This window comes from Malaclemys terrapin, chromosome 8, assembly GCF_027887155.1.
Source record: "Malaclemys terrapin pileata isolate rMalTer1 chromosome 8, rMalTer1.hap1, whole genome shotgun sequence".
Classification (NCBI taxonomy): domain Eukaryota; kingdom Metazoa; phylum Chordata; order Testudines; family Emydidae; genus Malaclemys; species Malaclemys terrapin.
The window spans coordinates 79,358,031-79,382,761 of NC_071512.1; positions in this window are offsets into that span (position 1 = coordinate 79,358,031).

The window sequence follows — 24,731 nt, forward strand, 5'->3', positions numbered from 1 at the left end:
TGAAGGACCCAGCTCTGGTCCTGAAGTTACATTCCCTGCATGGCAGCACAAGTAGACTGATACCACTAGTCTTGTAACTTTCAAAGAGAGCTGCAGGCACTCAATCTCAGATGGAGCAATTCCAAGTTGGAGGGGGGGAGGGCTACTGCTCCTCCCATCATGCCAATTAGATGCATTAAGAACATATTTTATTCACTCTTTTTTACATTATCTGAGGTCGGATTTAGAAGAGCTCTCAAGGAATGGTTGGTTAGAAAATGGGGGTTTCTTGCTGTCTACAAGTGGGGTGGTTTTTACTGGGTTTTGTTTTTAAGGAACCCTGATGACAGAACTCCCTGGTGGGGAAGGGAACATCACTGTTACCCTTCTCCAGGATCCTATGGATTTTCCCCATTGACTTTTTTGGTTCCTTTTCTGACCTGGAAATTCATTCTTGTGTGGGAGAGAAGATAGAGATGATGAAAGAAGAGGGTTAGTTAAATATTTTTTTTCATTCATTTCTAAATGGCTGCTGTGCTCTGTCTTTCCAGCCCTTTCCCAAAATAGAAAGGAAAATGCTCTGTTTTATTTTTTTAATATGCCTATTTGACCGAGGGCGGGGAAAAGGGAGAATGAGAACTAGGTGAAGCAGTATATGTCCAGCTTTTCCAAAGCTGAAAAGAGTGTTGCCTGTTAGAGGAGGAGGAAGGAGAGAGAGAGTGTTTACCTCTTCCCTTCTTTTGTTGTTTTGTTTCTCGGTTCATGAAGACCTGACTGAGAAATAAGCAGTTATCCCTTCCCACTAGCTGAATCTGTCTGTCACTTCCTGACAACTGGCAGCCAATAGGTCCCAGCTAGTCCAGCTGTGGCTAATTTAACAAGTCACAGGTGCAGCAATAACCCAGCCAGCAGGAACTAAGTCGGTGTGAATATTCTTTCGCACAAAGGACCTGCAGCTACAGCCTGCAGTTCACATCAGGCAGGAGCTGCAATGAGGTCTCCATAAGGAGTAAGTCTCCATAAGAGCCTCAGGAGCTGAAATCATAGTCTGGCTGTACTTTGACTAGACATAATGCATGCTACATAGTTCTGTTGTCAGTAAATGTTCATTTATGTGTGTCTCATCACTTCACAAACCTGCCCCAGTCACTCAGCCAAATGCTGTAGATGCTGAAATAATACCACATGACTTAGGATATGTCTACCCTACAAAATTATGTTAACCTACGTTATGTCGACATACATCACCGCAGTAATTCAATCGCTTTTGCATGTCCATGCTATGCTTTTTGTGTCAGCGGTGCCCATCCTCACCAGGTATGCTTGCACTGATTTAACTGTCAGTGTGGGGCATTGTGGGATGGCTTCTGAAAACCAGCAGCAGTGCTGACACGGCGTTGACCTAACAATGTCGACTTAAGAGCCACATCTCTCGTGGAGGTGAAGTTATTAAGTTGGCGTAGTGGGCCAGTTACACCGGCGGGAGCAACATTTTAGTGTAGATGATTACAGAGTTAGGTCAATGTAAGCTCCCCTGTCTCAACTTAGTGATGTTCACATTCCATCCTATGACTGACCCTCAGCTACTATGTGTACGTACATGTGTGTGTATGCACTTAACAATAGGCTAAATTTTACTGTTACATCAGTGTAAGTCTGAAATAATTCAACTGAGCTGAGCTACAAGTCTTTTAAATTAAAAAAAATCAGAGGTGTTACTCTGGATTTACATCAGTTTACATGGGAGCAGAATTTAGCATGCTTTGTGTTGAAAATCACCTACTAGTGCTCCCACTGCTGGCCTGTCTTTTGCTATCGGAAAAGTAGCATGTGAAATATTACTAAGTAGTTTGCTATAACTGCATTGTGTTGCTGTTTGTCAGAACTAAACATAAAGCCATTGATGTAACTGAGAGACATAACATAACATGTTCAACCATAAAACTATAGCTACAGAATATATAACACCATCATTTTTTATTGTCTTCATAATGGAGTGATCCAGAGAGACGTGCATTGGGATGATCAGCAATTTGTGAATTTTCTGCCAAGAGAACCAACCAATGTCCTATGATGTCCAAGGGTAATGCAGGTTTCCTTTAGATAAACATCAGGGAAAGAAATAGGAGCAATTGATTTCTCTTTTCTCCCTAACTCACCCTGCTAATCTAACTCAAGGGGAATAATCATGGAGACCAAAATTTAATGTATAGCCAGGGCCCTGCATATTCAGTGGCAAGGTTTTCTGGTTTCTGCAGCTGACAGAGAACGCTGTGGCAGCTTCAGATAAACTAAGAGGCATAGTTTGGGGATACAAGGTGACTTTGAAATAATGAATGTTGTCCATTTATATGTAAGTGTGTAACAGTGTTCATTCAGATAGGAGAGGAGAGAGAAGTGGCCTTGAGAATGAAGAAGCAGAGAATGAGACCCTGAAAGGGAAATGGGATGAGGAAAGAGCAGATCTGGATGGGGCAGAGGTTGGGAAAGAGGGGTAGATAAAACAGGCAAGTGAGGGACCTTTCAGGCCAGTGCTAGCTTGAGGGAGAGAGATGGGAGTGAAAAGCAGAAGCCAAAGTGAGAAAGAACTATGAGAAAAAAGACACTTGAGGAGATACCATAGAATATCAGGGTTGGAAGGGACCTTAGGAGGTCATCTAGTCCAACCCCGTGCTCAAAGATGGACCAATCCCTGAATGGCCCCCTCAAGGATTAAACTCACAGCTGTGGGTTTAGCAGGCCCATGCTCAAACCACTGAGCTATACCTCCCCCACACCCCCAATAAGCTGAAGAAGGTAGATAGAAAATGAGAGGAGGATTAATAAAGGCATGACTTGGAGGGGGTAAATACACTAAAAGGCAGACTGGAGACCAAATAACAGAGAAGGGAAAGGAATGTGGAGGGGACTGGCATTCTGTTACTATCTGACATCACAAGAGATGACTTACATGCTAACAATTCACAGGTTGGAAAGGATAATTAACATACCTACCTGTCTATTTTGGCCATCTTTAATTTTCATTGCAGAGCATGTATTCAAATGGAGTAAGGAACATGATATTTAATTGGATAAAAGGTGGAGTTTGCTATTTAGGTGATAAACTTCAGAGTATGACTGAAATTCTTCTGTACCTGGATTTCTTGAAAATACCAGGCTCTGCTCTAGTACCCAGCTAGTCAATCTAGAAATTTGTTTCTATTTGTGCTGTTTAAAAAAGTGACTTAAAGACTCAGATGAAAAATAGCTTGAAAAGTTCAATTAAATGCAATGCTTTCTAGTCTTTCCCTCACCTTTCCAATTGCTTTCTAGTCTTTCCCTCACCTTTCCAATTTTAAATCTTTAATTGTAAAAGTCATGTTCCATTGTAACTGTAAAACATTGTAAACATGTACAGTATCTGTATTTTTTTTAGAAGGTTCAAGGTTAAGTCAAGATAAAGTCGAAACTTGCTTGAGTTGAGCTATAGATAAGTTTATCTGAACTGCGATATGACCCACCCTATTGCTGAACTGCATTATCTGATTTTGATAATGTATATCAGCTGACAGGCTTCTTGTGGGGCTTCACTCTTGCCATTATGACTTCAAAAGGTGGCTGCAATGAAGTGCAGATGAATATTTAACAATTCTAAGGAGGATTGGAACTAATTTTGCTAGATCATTTTAAAGTAGATTATTTGGAAGTGTTTAGCAGTTTTTCATGCGCGACTATAGACCGCTAAACTCCTTATTCTGGAATAAAAATAAAAAGTGCAGTCTTTTTTTGTCAGTAAAAGGAAGTATATTTTTCTTAAAGACTTGTATCTTTCTGACAATTTATACTGTATAGTCCTTTGACACCAGGCAGTGTCAGTATTTTATTGTATTTTATTCCATTACAGACTATCAAAAATAGGATCTTTGTTTCTTAAGAGTTCATCGTCTGTTACCCCAAGAAACGACCAATTGTAATGTCACACTAGGAGTACAACTTCAGGTGGGGAAATCAGCAGAAGGAAAAGATAAAGGTTTAAGAAACAACCAAATCTTTCCTTTAATAAAGGACTAGGCAAGAGAACTACAGAAAACTTTCAAGTAGAGAGGGGCAGGAGGCTGGGATTCGGTTTTGAAAAACCTCATTGATTTGAATTCTGGCATGGAGCAGTTCCCGTCTGGGTTACACTTTATCTGAGGCACCAAACTGTGAGGTGATAGGCCAAAAAGCAGAACATTTTACCCAATTTCAATGTTAAAGCAAAATTACTTTCATTCTGGAATGTTATTAGTTTTTTATAATAAACAGCTAACACTCCCCGCGCCCCATATTCCCCACCATAAAAAGGACCTTTAGAATTGAGTTTGAAATAGTGTTCAATAGTCAGTGAATTTTCTACAGCTCAGTGGTCAATGTGTAATTTGTTTTCCTTGAATACAGACATTGTGCCATTTAGGAAGCAAAACTGATTGTGAGAGGTGCTAAATCAAGGGCAGCCCCGCCATTTGTACTTGTGACGGTGCACTTGCTGGTTGTACTTGTGGCCATTTTGCAGCAAGCCACAGTCTGAACTCGGAGATGTTAGATATATGCAGGACTTCAGGTAACAGCTCAAGGCAAAAAATAAGGGTTCAAATTCGGAAGATGCATGTATGGAGAGTGTGAGAGACCACTGAAGGATTAAGTGTTTGTGAGGCTTATATAAGATTTGGAAATTCATACAATCCTGAGGCTGTGTGTAAATATTACCTTTGTATCTGAAGGGCACATTTCAGACCTTCACAAAGAGGATACATATGTTCTGAATGGAATAGTTGAAAGCAGACCGGAATCAATTTTTAAAAGAGATTTAGAGGACCCTGGCTGTATTCATATTGTGTTTCATTATGTTTCTACTCCACCTGGCGGCTCCCCAAACACCCCCCTCCTCCCCACATGAGTTGGATATACACATTGTAAATAGAACTCAGAACAAATGCATTAGTTTGAATGGGGTCTCCTTCTATGAGAGATTCTTCTTTAATAGTGTTATTGTACCTTGCCTATAGCAGGTAATGGTGAATGGTACTGGGTTTTGGGAGTGCTCATGCCACTAAAATAAATTTGGAGGGGGGAATGCTAAAATATTGGCTTGCAGAAATGCTTGTTAATGAAATGAGGATACAGTTTGGGAGATCCTTCATAGTAACGTGCTTGGGGCAACAGCAAACTATCTGCAAAACAGAGAGTGATATTTGGATTTGAAATACTCCTCTATTTATTCTAATACAAAATAATAAACTACTGCTCTTTTTTATAATACTCATCTATTTATTATAATAAAAAATGTCCAGAAGACAGGGTTATGAGCAGAGCAGGAGTGCTTTTTGAACTCCTGGCCCATTTCAAAGCAATCCCCAGTTACTCCTGGCAGCTTAAGGCCATACTGTGTGAATTTGTTGATCCAGTCCTGATAATGCTCCACAACGTCTTCCTCATTCTTTCTCATTATCACTTCATTAAGATGCTTGAATCGGGTGACCAGATGTCCCGATTTTATAGGGACAGTCCTGATTTTTGGTCTTTTTCTTATATAGGCTCCTATTACCCCTCCACCCCCATCCCGATTTTTCACGTTTGCTATCTGGTCACTCTATGCTTGAAACCAACTTTTTGTGGTGGGTCTGCACCAGATTCAGCCTTGCTTTTCTCTGCCAGTGGGAACTTCACTCTCAGTAACTAAAAGACACAAAAATAAAGAGCAGACATCCACAATATAAATATCCTTTAAAATCATGGCCCACAGATTGTGATTTCTGTACTGACTCTTTAAGTTGTACTTACATTTTGGAAAATGTCTATTTAAAAATGACACCTTCTTATTCAATGGATCTGCTACTTTGTATATTCGTAGTCCTCTCTTCTGACTTGAGTTACAAAACTTCAATGTTAATGGCTTGATTTAATTCTCGTAGCCCTAAAGAATCATTCAGCTAGGAGAGAATGAGCTGGATTCCATTTATCCTTGTGCAACCAAGCTCCTGAAGAAGAGCTCTGTGTAGCTCAAAAGCTGTCTCTTTTACCAACAGAAGTTGGTCCAGTAAAGGTATTACCTCACCCACATTGTCTCTCTAATATTCTGGGACCAACCCGGCTACAACATCACTGCAAACAACCAAGCTCTGGTCAGTTACACCGCTGCAATTCCATTGAAGACAAAGAAGATGCACATGTATAACTGAGGGCAGAATTTGGGGTGCAGATCTGGGGTGCCGGAAGGGGGAGGCAGAGGGCAATGGCCCTTCCACCTTTTACTGTCCGTAAGGGTGAGCAGATGGAGGGGTCTTGAGGGGGAAGGGGCAGTGCAGGGACAGGGACAGGGTCTGGGGGGGAATGGGCAGTGCGGGGACAGGGACTCGGGGGAATGGGTGATATCAGGGCAGCATGGCGCAGGGGGCAGGGCCACAGTTCGGGCACCTGTGGCTCCCCCACTTTCACGGCGCTTCCACTGCTCCTGGTGCAGAACCTTTATTACTGATGATAGTGTCAGATTCAAGGCTGTGTTGGTAGGGATGGCAGTTAGTAAAAAACAAAATCTCTTTATTTGTAAATCAAGGAGTGAGAGGTAATATATGTTGAACCCCAAATGCTATTTTTATAGTCACTATTCAAAGTGGAATCATACTAGAGGCAACTACTGCTGTGTTTTCAGCTTCATTATTATTTTACTGTTGAGGCTGCCTGGTCCCTTGCTTAGTTTTGTAAGGTTGCATAAAAGTAAAGAAGCTATGTTGTAAACTGGTGATAACTATGTACGGTGCAACTTCTTTTCCTTTCTCTGAAATGAGAGTACTGTCTAAATGCAGAAGAAAATCTGTCTGCAAATCTTGTAATAATAGGCTTTTCCTGCAAGAATTGCAGCACACTTTTCCTGCCACTTCAAAAAAGTCACAAGAAAAAGCCTCTTTCATTGTAATTTGGAAGAACCTGAAAAGTGCCAGAGCAAGATCAACTTGAATGTTTGAACTAAAGAGGTTCAGTTTGAGAGGGATGGTGAGTGGGTTGGGTCAGTTCTTAGATGATCTAAAATGGCTCTCCCATCCCTAGGAGCAAGGTATTATAAATGTGCTGGCTGAGATTTTCAAAGGGGGCAAAAGAAACTAGGTATCCAAATACCAGTGTAAGTAGGTCTCTCTCAAACTCCCAGCCACTGTTCATATAGGGCCCAGTCCTGCAGTCATTGATTAGACTCTGATTCTGCAAATGTATATCAGTATAATTTTATGCATGTGATCCCGTGGATTTCAATGGCACTACTCAAGCCTAAAGTTAAGCACATATGTAAGTGTTTGCAGAAGCAAAGCTATACATGAGATTCCCATTTATTTCAATGAGAGTTTTGCCTGAGGGAAGATTGGGCCCGTGTGATGCTGCATTTGGACTGTACTAACTAGTCAAAAGATGAGTCAAGGACATAGCACAATCACATAGTTTTCCTTAGATGAGCCACAGAAAGGGACTTCCTTGGCTATGTATTTCTTTGGTTGTATGCGTTTAGGTTTGCCCTTTAAAACTATTGTAAAATAGATTTTAAAATTATTGTTTTTACTGATTTATTGGTGAAAAAAAATTCAGAGGACAGTTCCCTGTTGCTCTTCTCTCACAAAATACACAGGAATTGTAGTTAGTAGCAATCTTATTGAATATCTTTTTGTCATGTCACCCATAGTATGTAATACTGCTTTTAGATTTTTTCCTCCATCAAGATAAATGAACTGAAATCAATCGTGCAGCTATTCCCTCATTTATATTCAACTTTCCATTGCTATAATATGTGGCAAATATAAATGCTACTGTGTAATCTTTATATCACCTAAGTAAGTACTTTTTTCAGTACTTCTCTCCAGAATGTAACACAAATAACTGAACGAATCCCATTGATATCAGTGGTTCAAACATTCCATTCACTTTCACAAGATCTTGCATATAAAAATACATCATAAAGCTAATGACCACCAATGTGGTCAGAATTGTACTCTAATCACAAGCAAGAAGTACTGGTGAAAATCTGATGGCATGATATGATTCAACATTAGGAGTCTGATTCTGATGTCACATTAGGGAAAATCATGAGTAACTCATTGAAGTCAGTACTTATGGTTGGGTGAAACCACTGTGAGATCAAGAGCAAGCTCTCAATATAATAATTGTATTGCATATTGTTCTAACTACCTAAAAGTCCAATGGAAATAAATGCTGCAAGGGTTCTATTGATATCTTGGTGATTTTATTACAGTACTAAATTAGGCTACATCTACACTGCAAGCTAAAGGCCTGATTCCCAGCTTGTGTACGCATACTTGCGTTAGCTCTCATTGAACTAGCATGAGTATTACTAGTAATATAGCTGCGGTGACATAGACAGCGATAGCACGGCTTAGACCTGCCAGTTTAAGGCAAGTTTGTACTCAGCACAGCTAAACGGTGCTGCTACTGCTGCCTGTGCTAACATGACTATACTGTTATTCATACTCACGCAACTCACTGAGAGCTAGTGCAAGTATGTATATGCAAACTGGGAATCACCCCCCCAGCTTGTAGTATAGATGTAGCGTATATGGACAGGAAGCCAGATTCTTCAGTCCATCTTTGTTAGGGTTACCATACGTCCTCTTTTTCCCGGACATGTCCGGCTTTTCGGCAGTCAAACCCCCGTCCGGGGGGAATTGCCAAAAAGCCGAACATGTCCGGGAAAATGGCGGCTCCGCTCCACCCCGACTCTTCGGCTCTGTTTAAGAGCCAGGCTGCCCGAGCGCTACCGGCTTCGGGCAGCCCCCGTGCCTCCGGACCCTGCGCCCCCAGCCGGGCACTTCCCCTCCTGGGCTCCGGTGGCGCAGGGTCTGGAGGCACGGGGGCTGCCCGAAGCCGGTAGCGCTCGGGCAGCCCGGCTCTTAAATAGAGCCGAAGAATCGGGGAGGAGCAGAGCCGCCGCGGCTGGAGGCTCTGCTCCTCTTCGGCTCTGTTTAAGAGCCGGGCTGCCCGAGAGCTACCGGCTTCGGGCAGCCCCCGTGCCTCCGGACCCTGCACCACCGGAGCCCGGGAGGGGAAGTGCCCGGCTGGGGGCGCAGGGTCCGGAGGCATTGGGGCTGCCCAAAGCCCGAGCGCTACCGGCTTCACGGTTTGCCGGGCAGCCTCCAGACCCTGCGCCCCCGGCTGGGCGCTTCCCCTCCCGGGCTCCAGCTGCGCTGGGGAAGCGCCGGCTGGGGGCGCAGGGTCTGGGGGCTGCCCGGCAAACCCTGAAGCCGGTAGCGCTGGGGCAGCCCTTTCCCCCTGGCTGGGAGTGGGAGGGAGGAGAGGGCGGAGTTAGGGCAGGGAAGGGGCGGGGTTGGGGCGGGGCTAGGGGTGGGGAAATGGGCGGGGCCAGGGCCCGTGGAGGGTCCTCTTTTTTTATTTATGAGATATGGTAACCCTAATCTTTGTGTAAAAGGAAGTTTTGAACCATTAAAGACTGCATAATTTAGCTCATAGTTGGAGATACTACTTCTGATATGAGTATAGTTTTGTGATGCATGGGTGACGGGATGTGAAGTAAAGCTCAGCAGGCCTGATGTCTATGCCACATATGAGACATTGTGTTTTTTGTTTGTTTTTGAAATAAATAGAGGCTGACCAAACCCAGCTCTGAACTTGCTCTAACCTGGAGTAAGTGTGACTCCAGATAACAGCCTGGATGCTTTAGTCAGATGAGGTAAACTTCATAGCATGTATTTTATTTTAAAATATTTTGCAGAATTCTTTTATTTTCAGAAAATACTGAACATTCAGTAACACAACAACCTCTGTTTGTGTTTCTATAAAGAGACAGCTGTTTCACAGAGCCAATTTCTGTAACTGGCTCCTTGTCCCCTGACTACCCCCTCCTGGGACCCCTGCCCCTAACTGCCCCCCAGGACTCCACCCCCATCTAAGCCTCCCTGTGCCTTGTCCCCTGACTGCCCCCTAGGACTCTACCCCCTACCTGTCCCCTTACTACCCCAACCCTTATCCACACCCCCGCCCCCTGCCAGACCCCCGGGACTCCCACGCCTATCCAACCACTCCCCACCCCCTGACAGGACCCCCAGAACTCCCGACCCATACAACTCCCCCTGCTCCCTGCCTGCCCCAACCCCTCTCCACACCCCTGCCTCCTGACAGGCCCCGCCCAGAACTCCTGACTCATCCAACCCCCCCCAGCTCCTTGCCTCTGACCAGCCCCTCCAAAGACCCCCCCACTCTAACTGCCCCCCCCGGACTCTCCTTGCTCCTGTCCCCTGACTGCCCTGACCCCTATCTACCCCCCGCCCCCTGACAGATCCTGGGACTCCCATGCCCCATTCAACCCCCCCGCTCCCTGACTGCCCCCTCCAGAGACCCCCCCGCCCCTAACCACCACCCCGGGATCCTGCCCCCTATCCAACCCACCCTGCTCCCTGTCCCCTGACTGCCCCCACCCCTTATCCAACCCCTCCGGCCCCGGCCTCCTTACCATGAGGCTCCTAGCAGCATGTTCTGCTCTGCACAGAGACACGCTGCACCGTGGGAGCAGGCAGCCCCGCCCCTCAGAATGTTGCGCGCGCAGCAGCATGGCTCTGGGGAGGGGGGAAGGCAGGGGAGGGGCCTGCGACTTGCTGTGCTCGGCTGGGCGCTCCGGCCTGGGAGTGCGGATCCTTCGGCTTGCTACGCCAGGAGAGTGGGGCCGTTTGCCCACCCCTGCATTAGGGTGTGCCTGGGCACACCCAGCACACCCCGTGCGCACGTCTATGGTTGTATGCAGTGTAGTTGTAGCCATGTCAGTCCCAGGATATTACACAGACAAGGTGGGAGAAGGAGTGTTTCATTGGACCAACTTCAGTTTGTGAGAGAGCAAGCTTGTCTCTCACACCAACAGAAAGTGGTCCATTAAAAGATATTACCTCACCCACCCTGTCTCACACAAGTTAAGTGTATAACAACTGCAAAAGGAATTCAATGTTAAACATTTAAGCAAAAACTAATAGAATTTCAGTATAACGGGAAATACCACCCAGTCTCAAAAACTAGCTATAACTTGATAAGACACTCTAGAAGTGTCCCTTTTTCTAGAGGTTGCATTGCACAATAGAGTTCCAGAAGAAATGTTACTCCATTTTGGCTGATCATAGTACTGTGTTCTCAACCTTCCCTTGGGGATAGGAGGAAGCAGAAAGGTTTCTTCTCTCAGATTAAATTTAGAGGAAAGTGTTTCTACTTTGTCCTCCAAGGAGGATACGGGAGGCTGTAAACCATATTGTCCTGTTTGGAATATTCTCACTCCAGCATCTCATCAACAGAAACATCGTGACTGTTATTTGCTATCAGAGTCTGGCTGAGAAGTGCAAGAGAGCACTAGAGGAAATGGCTGGAAAAACTTTGGGTAAGAAAAATCTATTCCATTATTATTGCTTGAGCTTATTATAAAATATGTACTACTCCTACAGCAAGACTGCCTGCCTTCGAAAATTTCAAAACAAATGCTAACTTACTAACTATGAGCAAATGCATTAGAAGAAGGAAAAAGTACACCTCCAAAAGTACAGAAGTGGCAAGAACACACTGGAGATGCAAGTCATTTCCTTACAGGCATGATTCTACATCTCCTTACTAACTGAACTTTTCTATAGCCCATTTTCTGTTAGATGAAGAAATTTGTGTTTGTACAAAATGCTTTCTCGGCAGGCCATTTTTTCCTGATGTTTGATCTTGAAGTACAGTCACAACTCATGCTCACATCTGAATCACGATCTGTGGCTATGGAAAGAACTGTGATCTAATCTTTTATGATTTCATAGCACTTCGTGGACATAACTAACCCTCACAATACTGCTGAAAAGTAGGGGTTTGACAGAAGGAGAAAATTAGGCAAAAAGGTTAAGCAACTTGTCCAAGGTTGCACAGCCAGGATTAAAATCCTTTGTATCACAACTTCTAGTCGACTGTTCTAACATCATAACCTCTCAAATTCAGCATTATGACTTGACTGTAGCATCAAGTAAGAGGTGAAGCAAGCATGTCTGAGAGGATAAAATTATTATTTTTATAAACACAAATTTCATGGATACACCTCTACCCCGATATAACGCTGTCCTCGGGAGCCAAAAAATCTTACCGCGTTATAGGTGAAACCGCATTATATCGAACTTGCTTTGATTTGCCGGAGTGCGCAGCCCCGCCCCCCCAGAGCACTGCTTTACCGCGTTATATTTGAATTCGTGTTATATTGAGTTGCGTTATATTGGGGTAGAGGTGTAATTAGCAAAGTTGGCAGAGGAAGTCTTAAATCTGTGAAAGATTAAAAGAATAAATATTTCAATGATGTAGGTAAAAGTCCCTATTTAAATACCCACAGGGCAGTTCCTTTATGTACTCAGTACACTACTTTGCTCAGCTGCATACTGTCATTTTAAAGCAATTGTGCCGCAAACTTTTAAAATGCTGTCACAAAAAAAATTGCTAAAACAAAGCTTGCTCTTTAATTTGTCTGCCATTTTTCTGCCACTTTGACTGCACTTTATGGTGAGCCCAAGGTTTAGCTGTCATATTTTGATTCCTACCTCCTTCTCCCCCCACCCCACCGACACAAAAAATTTTTTTTTTTACTGATGTGGCAAGAAAACTACCAAAAGCTCTTTAGACTTTGAGTGTGAATCCAACTGAGAAGGATTCTCAGACTACTAGAGGAACAAACTGAAATCTATTTTTTATTACAGCTTCTATATGTTGCCCTTTAAAGCAATACAAGAAAAGAATATTATAGCTTTAAAAAAGCTAGACACTATATGGTCAAGTAATTTCAATTAAGGCCCCAAATAATCTTAACTCTGCCTCGATATCTTTTACCTGTGAGTTGGAAACCTTCCCTAGTTGCCACGTGAAATTTGGTCTTAGCTGAGGAAAGTATGAATTCCAACAGCATCTTAACTAAAATTCAGAGAGGGGTACATGATAATAAATGATTAAAGGAATGGAGGCCTTCCATCCGAGGAGAGATTTGAAATATTACAGCTATTTAGTTTGGAAAGCAGCATCAGAAAAACTATGAAAAGAGAGAAAATAATGCTATATTGAGACATTTGTTTATGAATGGAGCATACAGTAAAAGTTGTTCCATTTTATCTTTAACACAAGTAGACGACTTGAAATCAAGTCAGCCATTTTAAAAATGGATAAAAGGAAAATATTTTTATGCAACATGCTATTAGCTTGTGGAACTCGCTACCTTAAAAGACATTTATAATGAATCTGCAGCACATTAGCTGGGACACAATTACATGTCACAGTATTGCCCGCTTAGGTATTTTATAGGGCAGCTGAGCAACATTAGAACTTCTGGTAGGATATCAGCTGTTAGCTGGAGCCATTGATGGAATATTGGATTAGTCTGACTATTGATCTGTGTTGGTACTCTATGGTAGTGGTAATTTTTATGTAGTTTGACGCATCATCCTTTTTAGTGCAGGGTCAAAGTCTCAAAGATAGTCTTTAAAATATGTGAGCTCATAATAGTGTGCCTAAATTCTGGTGCACAGGATTTTAGGCTGTGCCTGCTATCTGTTAACATAATGTCTATCTGCCCAATGTGTGCACATGTATGCAACAGCTGGTATGTGCGCAAACCTCTGTTTTCTCTAAGCTGTATGCACAAAATTACAGAGATGAAAACTGTGTGCCTGTCTGGTGGCATTTACTCACCCTACCCCTTACTCTTTAGAGCAACCGCCACAAGTCCAGAGCTATGCATGCAGAGAGTGGTAGGAAAAGATATGGCTGGCTGAGGAAGGAGCAGGGTAGACTAGGGCCAGAGTCAGGGAATCTTCATAATTCTTGCAGCACCAAGTAGAAATTCTGCTGAAATGGCTTTTACCTACATGGCCTTTTTTGTGAGCCCTTACAGGCAGTAGGACTCCTCCACATAGTCCCAGGGACAGCTGGCAGTGTGTGGTGTTTAGATGCTGCATGTGATTATTAGAACTGGAAGCACTGGCTATTGGGAGTCTGAAAGGACAGGAAACAGGAAGGAGGGGGGAGGAGTTGAGGAGGCTGGGAGAGTTACAGAGTGTGCAGCTATAACTTGGAAAAGAGACTTCCACTGTAAATAAAGTTCTGTTGAAGTTGTTAATACTTTGCTTGGTGGATACAACACAGTGGAACAGCCCTGAAAGTTTGGAACTGCTCTGCCAAGAAAGAAGGGAAAACTGCAGGCAGGCATAGAGTAGGGTTACCATATTCTGTGCCTCCAAATGGAGGACACTCCACGGCCCACGGCCCCGCCCCCAGCCCCGCCCATACCCCCACCCCAACCCCGCCCCCTCCCCAAAGTCTCCGCCCCCTCCCCTGCTTCCCGCAAACATTTGAGTCGCGGGAAGCCTGAAGCAGGTAAGGGGGGTGTGGGGGGAGGAGGCGCGGCCCAGGCTGGCCCCCGGCGGCTCCAGCCTGGGTCGGCTCGGGCCCTGGGGTGCCGGCCCCGGCCGACCACCCCCGGCCCGCCCAGCACTGCCGGCCCCCGGCGGCCTGGCGCACCCCCCGGCTCCCCGCGGGCCCGGCTGACCGGCTCCCCGCCGGCCCGGCTCCCCGGCTCCCCGCGGGCCCGGCTCCCCGGCTCCCCGCGGGCCCGGCTCCCCGGCTCCCCAGCTCCCCGCCGGCCCGGCTCCCCGCGGGCCCGGCTCCCCGGCTCCCCGCCGGCCCGGCTCCCCGGCTCCCCGCCGGCCCGGCTCCCCGCCGGCCCGGCTCCCCGGCTCCCCGCGGGCCCGGCTCCCCGGCTCCCCGCCGGCCCGGCTGACCGGCTCCCCGCGGGCCCGGCTGACCGGCTCCCAGCCCGGACCCCGGCCCGGCCCCGCGCCCCTGCGCCCCTGGTTCCCGGCCCTGCGCCCCTGGTTCCCGGCCCTGCGCCCCTGGTTCCCGGCCCGGCACCATGCCCCCGGCCCCGCACCGCCGGCCCCGGCCGAGCACCACCCAGCCCTCCCGATTTTCCCGGACATGCCCGGCTTTTGGGGATTTCCCCCCGGACGGGGATTTGAGCCCCCAAAAGCCGGACATGTCCGGGAAAATCCGGACGTATGGTAACCCTAGCATAGAGCTCGCTGTGCAAGCACAAGGCCTTTGTTCAAATGCTCCTGGATTCTGTCTGATCCACTGAAATCAGTGAGATTCAAGATATCCAGACATCCTCCTTTGCTTGTGAAGGGAGCATAGCTATGCCACTGATCGCTCATTGCTGACACTGCAATTGAAATCTAACCTAAGGTCTGAATTATAGCAATTTGATGGGGCAAATTTTCTTATTAGAAATTGGCCCATGTTGCTCTTTCAGCAAAACTAGGAGTCTGCACTGCGAGATGGTGACAGCTCAGTACCATATGGACAGCCGTTTAATTTCCTTGCCATGCTTTAAAAATTATTTTCCTATTCAAGTTTGAGATCTTTTCCTGGGCAAAATGAAAAAGGCAGATTTACTCTTTTCTGTTCATCAAAACCTAACAGTATCATGCAAAGTCCATCTTGAATCTTTAATTATTTTAAATGTATATTTACATGAATAAATATAAATAACTCAGCATGGCATATATTTAAATAAGGGAAGGAAAATCATTTTCTATAATTTGCTGTTGCTAACAATTTGCACATTTGACTGTAGGGGGAGTGAATATTCATAATAGAAGAAATTCCACAGCCTCAGTAACTCCTAGTATCAGTTTCTGATCTGTAAACTTGTAGATATCAAATTAAGAGCACTGGCACATCAGTTAGGATCTTAAAAGATTCCATATTATGGCATGTTAATAACTATAAAACTACAACTTTTATTTGAGTCACAGTTTTTCAATTCTAAACAATCTTATAATATTTAACTAGAACTCATTTTTCCTTGATACAAATGGGTGTATTAATTTCCATAAGATATTATCTCTTACAGTATGTTTAATTCAGATCCTTCTACTTCCACTAAAATAATTGCTTACAGTACACAGACTTGATTTTATATGACTAATTAGAGCAGTGCATGGGAAAAAATAGGTTTCCAGGTAATATTGAAATTAAATATGTTAATCTATACCTCAGTGTGCACATTTTATATGAGCTTTAATTTGCTATATAAATGATAGTCCTGTGTTTATAAGGTGCCCTTGAAAGAGTGTCCTAATTTTTGAATGCTAATACCATAGGGAAACAAATATACAAAGCTGTTAGCTATAGGCTACACTTGCATAAATTAAGGCAAGTATAGTTAGTTTCTAAATGGAGGTATGAAAAAACTTGCTTTTAAAATACTCTACAGATAGTTAATGTCGGATTTCCTGTGTATTTAAGATGATAAATAACATTTAGTTCCAATATAGCATCCTTCAATAATACACTTTGAACAATGACAAATTAATATATAACATACATGCCACAGTTTACTATCTATAGCTCTGGATGTAAGAAGTCAAAGGGCACTACAATAATTTGTATGCAGCCAAGCATGTTCAGTGTTACTCTATTTAACTGTAGCTAGTTTATAAACTACCATAGTTGCAAAATTGTTTATCCTAACCTCAAAAAGAACAGGAGCACTTGTGGCACCTTAGAGACTAACAAAATTTGAGCATACAATTCTTTTTCTCTCCTACTGATAAAAGCTCACCTTAACTCATCACTCTCCTTATAGTGTGTATGGTAACACCCATTGTTACATGTTCTCTGTGTATATATATATATCTTCCTACTGCATTTTTCACTACATGCAGCCGATGAAGTGGGCTGTAGCCCACAAAAGCTTATGCTCAAATAAATTTGTTAGTCTCTAAGGTGCCACAAGTACTCCTGTTCTTTTGCGGATACAGACTAACACGGCTGCTACTCTGAAACTTATCCTAACCTCATTGCTTTAAGATTAATTAATGATGTTGAGGTTGTATTTGATAAATCTGTAATGCATAGTCTGGACCAAATTCTATCCCCAATTTACTACTAAAAGAGGTAGTGTGTGTGTGTGTGTGTGTGTGTTAGTTAAAGATGACGCTTGACATTTTTTAGTAGCAATAAAAAGTAGTAATTGCATGGCCTAAATCTTGCCCTCAGCCTCACCTCAGAATCGTTCTGCTGCACAGGGAAGGGCAAGTTATGGTAGAGAACATGACTACTGACCCCCAGGTCTTTTTTTAAACTTTTCTTTTATTAGCTGAGTGAGCTGAATAGGTTAACATTCTTAGAAGCCTCATAAATCATCAATGAGAAAACAGGCACCTAATGAAGATACAATGCCTAAGAAGTGCAATAATCCCCTCAAAATGTATTGCCTAGAATGTTTATCTATTTTGAAACAGAATTAAAAATAAATCAAGAAGCCATCTGACCTGTACATGTAATGGGCATTATTGCCAGGGGTATGATATAACTGCTCCAAAAGCTCCATTTGAGACTGGGAGATTTCAAGACATTTTCTAACATAGAATAGTAATATCTGGGTCATACTATGACTTCCTTTACATTTTAAGAGGCTTAGTGTGACCTAAGTCTTCCCATATGCATCACAATAGAACAGCAAACAACTCCAAGTTAAGTTAACCTTTCAACTGACAAAGTAAAATAAACAGTTTTATAAATGAAAATAACTAGTCTGGAATAGTTCACAGCTAAAAACTTCATTTTTATTCATTCTCTTCATACAAAGTGAAGATCATACAAGTGAATGAATAATATTATTCCTCTGAGGAAGCTACATTCAAAACACCACTGTGACGGGGCATCCCTGCCTCACACTAGCCCCCGCGGCGTCAGACCAGTAGCTCTGATGGAGGAAGTCCCGCCCCGTTCGTACTGGGCAGGATCCAAGTGCTCTGGGAGTACAAAAAGAGGGAACTCAGCTCAGTCTGGGCTGGTGGCTGCAGGGGAAGGACCTACCCAGGAAGCTCCCATGGAGGACCAGCCACCAGCCTTGGAGTTGCAGGGAAGTGAAGTGTCTCCTGGCCAGCACGAAGCCCTGCTGCGGGAGGAGCCCAAGGAGGTGACAGACCCGGAGACCCACAGAGAACCTAGAGACTCGTGGGAGACCCCAACTCTCATACCGGTAGGCCTCAGCGTGTTTCGATAGGACCCCCCGCTGAGCCAGTGGCAAGGTTCTACGTCGTCGTTGGGGCCATTGGGCTGTGTTGCTCTGTAACCAGGGGCGATCCTATGGACACTGGCCACTAGGCCGTGTTGCCCTGAAACGAGGGGCGTAAACCCTCACAACCACCTAGAATTAATGACACAAGAAAGCTGAACAAACCAGAAAAAATAGCTCCGGAACCTCCCATTTTACAGTGATTACGGTATTTTTTAAAAAAAATAGGTCTGATTTTTTATTTTATTTTTTGTTTCAGAGTTTTCTCAGTTCCATATAAAGTTGTTAACATGTTCACTCCTTTGGAAAAAAAATCACTTTATCAGAAAGTCAGTGTTAATAGGTTATTTTAACTGTTCAATGCTATCCTTGGGGTATGGAAGGTGGGATAGGATGACAACCAGTAGTTTGATTTTCATAAAGATGACAGAAAGAAGAGACAGAACTTCACTCTCTGATGTTCATTTGCAGCCTCCTCCTTATTAGAAGAGGTGAAAAGCAGTTTAGTTGATTAAACTTCACCATCTATACTTGAAAATATGATTGAATATGCAGAATCTGTAATGAGACTTAAGAGAAGGAATTAAATTTTTAGTGTCATATCCAGCATTTTTACTGCCATGTTCAGAGGTGCCCACTATAATTTTGTACCTGTGTAATCCCATGTCTAGTAAAAGCAACAATGAAGTAAATTAACATTTTAAATGTTTCCTTTTTCTTCATATTTGAAGTCCAACAAAACTCAACTTAGGAAATGTAATGGCACAGGACTTGAAGAGAAACTTCTTACAGGAGGAACTTAAGCTTAAAAAGATATGTGCTTTCAGCAAGTCAAAAATGATTTCTTTTTAGTATCCCTACAAAGCTCTTAGCAGAAGTCTGTCTTTAGGGGCAATCAGTATGAAGTTTATCATGCACAATTTAAATCTCCAGCTAAAATAAACAATTGGAATGATCACAAGAAAGCCTGTTTCCTAGCAATTAAATTGACTAGTTGGCTATGGATTATGCTGAGGATCCTGGCAGCTGAGAGAAAGAGAGACTACAGAGGGCAAAAGGACTAACACAACTTATTAGATGGACATGGCCCACATCTGTTTGAGCTGCAGATTGGGGAATTGGGAAAAGACATTGGCTAAGTTTGCTGAGTAGATATGCAGATACTAACTCAGAAGCTATGCTTAGGCACTTTAAAAATTACCTGTATTGCCCAGATAACCCATCCCACCAATTTTCCATTAATAGATAGGTGTCAAATAATCTTTTAAAAATATGTTAATCCGTTCCCAATAAGGAGCAATGGAACATGCCTCCTCCCTGAAAAATGACGTGCTGAAATCAAGTGAAACTTATAAATGGAACATTTTCCTGTGAGACTTGCTAAATCCTGCCAATCTTTCTATGACACACCGGAGAACTAAACAGGGATTTGCAGAACTACCCCATCTTGGGAGGTTGGAATATATGTTGATTCAGTACCAATGTGTGGTTAGATCTACACAGAGATCCTCAGTTGGGTGAGGTGGGCCTTTGGATGAAGCTTTTACAGTTGGACAAATTGCATGTTTTTTTTTTTAAATCAGACATTTTTTGCAAGGTACTGTACCAATCTGAACATCTCCGAATTACTGAATTATTGATGACTTCCTCGGAAGTGAGGGCATACCTAATATGTTTCTAGGCAATATTTTGGGTGGAAAGATAATTGATATTAATTTGTTCAGATGTCTTCATGTTTAAAAATACAAAAAACCCTGTACTAATAATAACCAGAGAATGAAATACCTATACCTTATTCTCTCATCAGTGTTCAAGGCTGCGACTATCACACTACAGCAATCTTTTTTTCTGAAGTATGAATGCTGTAGGACATTACAAACTACCATAGCACTCACATATGAGAGTCCCTCTAATTAATTAGCCAACAAAGGTCAGGTCTTGAGTTGATGTACCCAATTCCTCAGACTGGACTACACTAAATCTGATTACTCCCAGTCCTACTACTGGGACAAAGATTTCTTGATAGTTATCTCTAACAAAAGTGGCAGAGGTAAGGCTAAAAAGAAGAAAGGAGAATTTTGTTCTTCAAAACAGAACAATTTATATCAACATACATTATTATCTGAAGACTGTAACCTCCCTTTCTTAAAGAACTCAATCGAAGATCTGTTTCCTGATTTCCACATCCATGAACATTTTCATTCATCCTATCTCATTAACTTTACTGTTTAGTCTGATTGCAAAAGGTTTTATTCAGGCCTGTCGACATACTTCAAAAATTTGTTCATTTCGAGCAGGACACTCACTTTAGCTCCAAAGTTACCTGTGTTTCACACACATTTGGCATCTATTGTTGAACATTGTTTACATTGCAAACAAAGGGCTTGTCTACATGGTGGAGTAATATGCTGTGGGGATGTGATTTCTTAAGTACGCTAACGTGCTGTGCATTCATTGGTCTGTGTAGACCCCCCCGCTGGTGCACTTTAACATAGTGCTGTTTGAAACAATACAATGTTGAAGCATGGACCAATTAATGTGCAGCATGGTAGTGTGCTTCAAAAATCACACACCCGTAGAGCACATACCCTTCTGGGTAGCCAACTTCTATGAATCAGGAACCTGAATTTACAGAAATAACTTGAATCTTTGTCAAACATTGTGTCCCACATTTGGGCCTGGGCAGTTTGTGACATTTGCCTGTTAGTGATGAAAGAGGAAATGGAACACAAGGAGACCTGTACTTAACCTACTAACTCATGTGACATTTTATGCAAATGGGCATGACCACAAGCCTGATTTTTTTTTTCTGTTTCCCCTCAAAATTTCCCACTAGTACTTTCCTAGCTTGAAAATTCACATACAGTCAGCTTTCCAAGCTTTGGTGTGGCCCGTCTTAGAAAAATGTTTGGAAAAATCAACTTTTTTGGGAGTGCAAAAGCTTGTGAAATGGGTTAGCGAAAAATTTTGCTAGAAATGTTTTAGTTTAAAAAACAAAACATCAAAAAACATTATCAGTAGTTCTCAAAGCATTTTACAAAGGAGGTTAATATCATTATTTTACAGACATTATTGCTGAATGTCACCCAGCAAAGCAGTGGCAGGACTAGTACCCAGGACTAGTACCCAGTTCTCCTGAGACACTGTCCAGTGCCCTAACCACTAGGCAATACTGCCTCATCAATTGTACTCCATAATACAAGTTGTTGTATGATGGATACCCCTGAATTCATAGGCCCTGACCTGTGTGGGCCAGAGTCACAGAAATGCCAGACTAAGTGTGTGTTTGAATCACCACCACCCAATATTATGGGCTAATTGTTAGCAAATGTGTATTTTTAATTTCAAAGTTGTTTTTGTTTTTATAAGCACAAGAAAGCTTCACAATCCAGTAAACTTTACTTTTTTATTATACTAGTATAACTTAAAAATGGCTGAACTAAACTTTTTCCAAAATTGGTAAAAATAATTAAGTCCTTGGCTGAGACTCTACATGCCAATTACAGCCTGGAGCAAAATTTTATTGCTAAGTTATAAACTTTTGAACAAACAGAGCTATAAATGCCACATGCAAAACCCTTATCTTCAGCAGTATGAACTGTCACTACACTTTAAAAATAAACATGTAATGTTATCATGCAATATGCTGGCTATATACTTTTGCATTACCCTTTAATGCTTATATCCAAATTAAATTCAGATATTAACTTGTAAATATCTTAAGCTACCAAAAAATCTCAGTAAAGCCTCTTCATAACTCAGATCAAACAATGAAACCTATTTACAAACCACCTTTTTGGTTTCTTCCAGTATTGGCTTGCTCTTGTTTCCGTGGTCACAATCAAGGACATATACCTATACAGGTGGACATTGCACAAGGCAGAGTCATATTAGCTTTGTTCAGGGGAACTGTGGCACGGTTATGGTGGAGTTGCCATTAATTCCCATTTTACTACTCACTGCAGAACAATTCTCCTGAACTTGATCCTACTGTCAAATCGTGGAAGTGTCCTAAAAACAAGTCCATGTGACCCTTTAAATAAAAGGTCCTGACAAGACTGTCTTCAGAACAATGCTGCATCTTTCACTGCCCCCCACCCATATGCTTACTAACCTACATCCCTATTCCCTATCTTTCCGCTTGTATTTTATATACTACTTTTCCCTAGAAGTACAATATTCTGATATTTTTTCAATTCAATTTCATTTTTTGTGATCATCTGACCCACTTCTACTTCTAAACCTCAACAATCGAACTCAGTTCTTTGGTGCTATTCTCTTCTCATTCTGTGTCATCTTCCTTATCCACCTCTTTTCTGAATTTGAAGCTCCATGTTGTTTCCATGCAGATGATACCCCAAACTATGTTCCTCTTATTGTTTTGACCTTTATCACTTCATGCCTACTTCCATAATATCAGCCTCCCAGTTCCATCATATCTTCCATTGACTCATCATATCCAAAAACCTATCAACAAGTGTGTTTGGTTGGTTGGTTGTTTTTTTTGGGGGGGGATAGTGGTGGAGAAGGATAATAAGACCTGGTCTACACTACGAGTTTACGTTGAATTTAGCAGCGTTAAATCGAATTAACCCTGCAGCCGTCCACACAACGAAGCTATTTACTTCGACAAAAGGGCTCTTAAAATCGATTTCTGTACTCCTCCCCAACAAGGGGAGTAGTGCCGAAATCGACATTGCCATTTCGAATTAGGGTTAGTGTGGCTGCAATTCAACGGTATTGGCCTCTGGGAGCTATCCCACAGTGCACCATTGTGACCGCTCTGGACAGCAATCTGAACTTGGATGCACTGGCCGGGTAGACAGGAAAAGCCCCACGAACTTTTGAATTTCATTCGTGTTTGCCCAGTGTGGAGAGCACAGGTGACCACGCAGAGCTCATCAGCACAGGTAACCATGCAGGCCAAGAATTGAAAAAGAGCACCAGCATGGACCGTAGGGGAGGTATTGCATCTGATCGCTATATGGGGAGAGGATTCCGTGCTAGCAGAACTACATTCCAAAAGACGAAATGCCAAAACATTTGAAAAAATCTCCAAGAGCATAATGGAGAGAGGCCATAATAGGGACTCACTACAGTGCCATGTGAACGTTAAGGAGCTTAGACAAGCCTACCAGAAAACCAAAGAAGCAAACGGAAGGTCCGGGTCAGAGCTGCAGACATGCTGCTTCTACGCTGAGTTGCATGCCATTCTGGGGGGGCCGCCACCACTACCCCACCTCTGACCGTGGATTCCAAGGAGGGGGTAATCTCAGCCATGCCTGAGTATTCTGCAGACGGGGAAGATGAGGAGGAGGAGGATGAGAACGAGCTTGCGGAGAGCACACAGCACTCCGTTCTTCCCAACAGCCAGGATCTTTTTCTCAGCCTGACTGAAGAACCCTCCCAACCCAGTATCCCAGACCATGAAGCCATGGAAGGGACCTCTGGTGAGTGTACCTTTTGTAAATATAAAACATGGTTTAAAAGCAAGCTTTTTTTAATGATTAATTTGCCCTGAGGACTTGGGATGCATTCGCGGCCAGTACAGCTACTGGAAAAGTCTGTTAATGTGTCTGGGGATGGAGCGGAAATCCTCCAGGGACATCTCCATGAAGCTCTCCTGAAGGTACTTCAAAAGCCTTTGCAGAGGTTTCTGGGCAGTGCAGCCTTATTCCGTCCTCCATGGTAAGACACTTGACCACGCCATGCTAGTAGCAAGTAATCTGGTATCATTGCATGACAAAGCCTGGCAGCGTATGGTCCCGGTGTTTGCTGGCATTCAAGCAACATGCGTTCTTTATCTTGCTGTGTTATCCTCAGGAGAGTGATATTGTTCATGGTAACCTGGTTGAAATTTGGGAATTTAATTAAGGGGACAGAGGTGGCTGTTCTTACTGGGCTGTTTGCCTGTGGCTGAAAAGAAATCCTTCCCTGTAGTTAGCCAAGTGGGGGGGGAGGGAGGGAGGGAAGATCATTGGCACTGAGCTTTTCGCATTTGGCTAGCAGGGATCTTCCCTGATACCAGCCACGCGGTGGGGGGAGGGGTAAAGCGATCATCCCAGAGAATTGGATAGGGGGCGCGGTTAGTTTGGTTTCTGCTGCTGCACGTTAACAGGAAAACCGCAGCACTCAACGGGCTTTGCTTGGTATGTGGGAAAGGGAAGGCGCTGATTTTATGAAGGCTACAGAAGCCGAAAGACAATGGCTTAGCATGGCCGCATGCAAGCTGAATTCTGTTGCCCGGACCTATGTCTGTGATCTCTAACACCAAAGCCGCAGGCACTCAATATTAAGATGCAAAATGCAACTTTGTACCAAATCACATGTGCTATGTAATGTGAATAGTGTTGTTCACCCGTGAAAGAGTATAAGCATTGTTCTGTAAAATGTATCCTTTTAAATACTTCTCTCCCTTTTTTTCTCTCCCTCCTGCAGCTGCAAATTTTTCAACCCTCCCTCTTCTGTCCCGAAGGCTATCTCAGATAAGGCGGCGAAAAAAACGGACGCGAGACGAAATGTTCTCTGAAATCATGGAATCGACCTGCAATGAAAGAGCTCATCTGAATGAGTGGAAGGACAAGGTATCAAAGTACAGGAAAGATGCCAGTGAGGACAGGAGGGACCAACGTGAGGACATAAGGGACCCACGTGA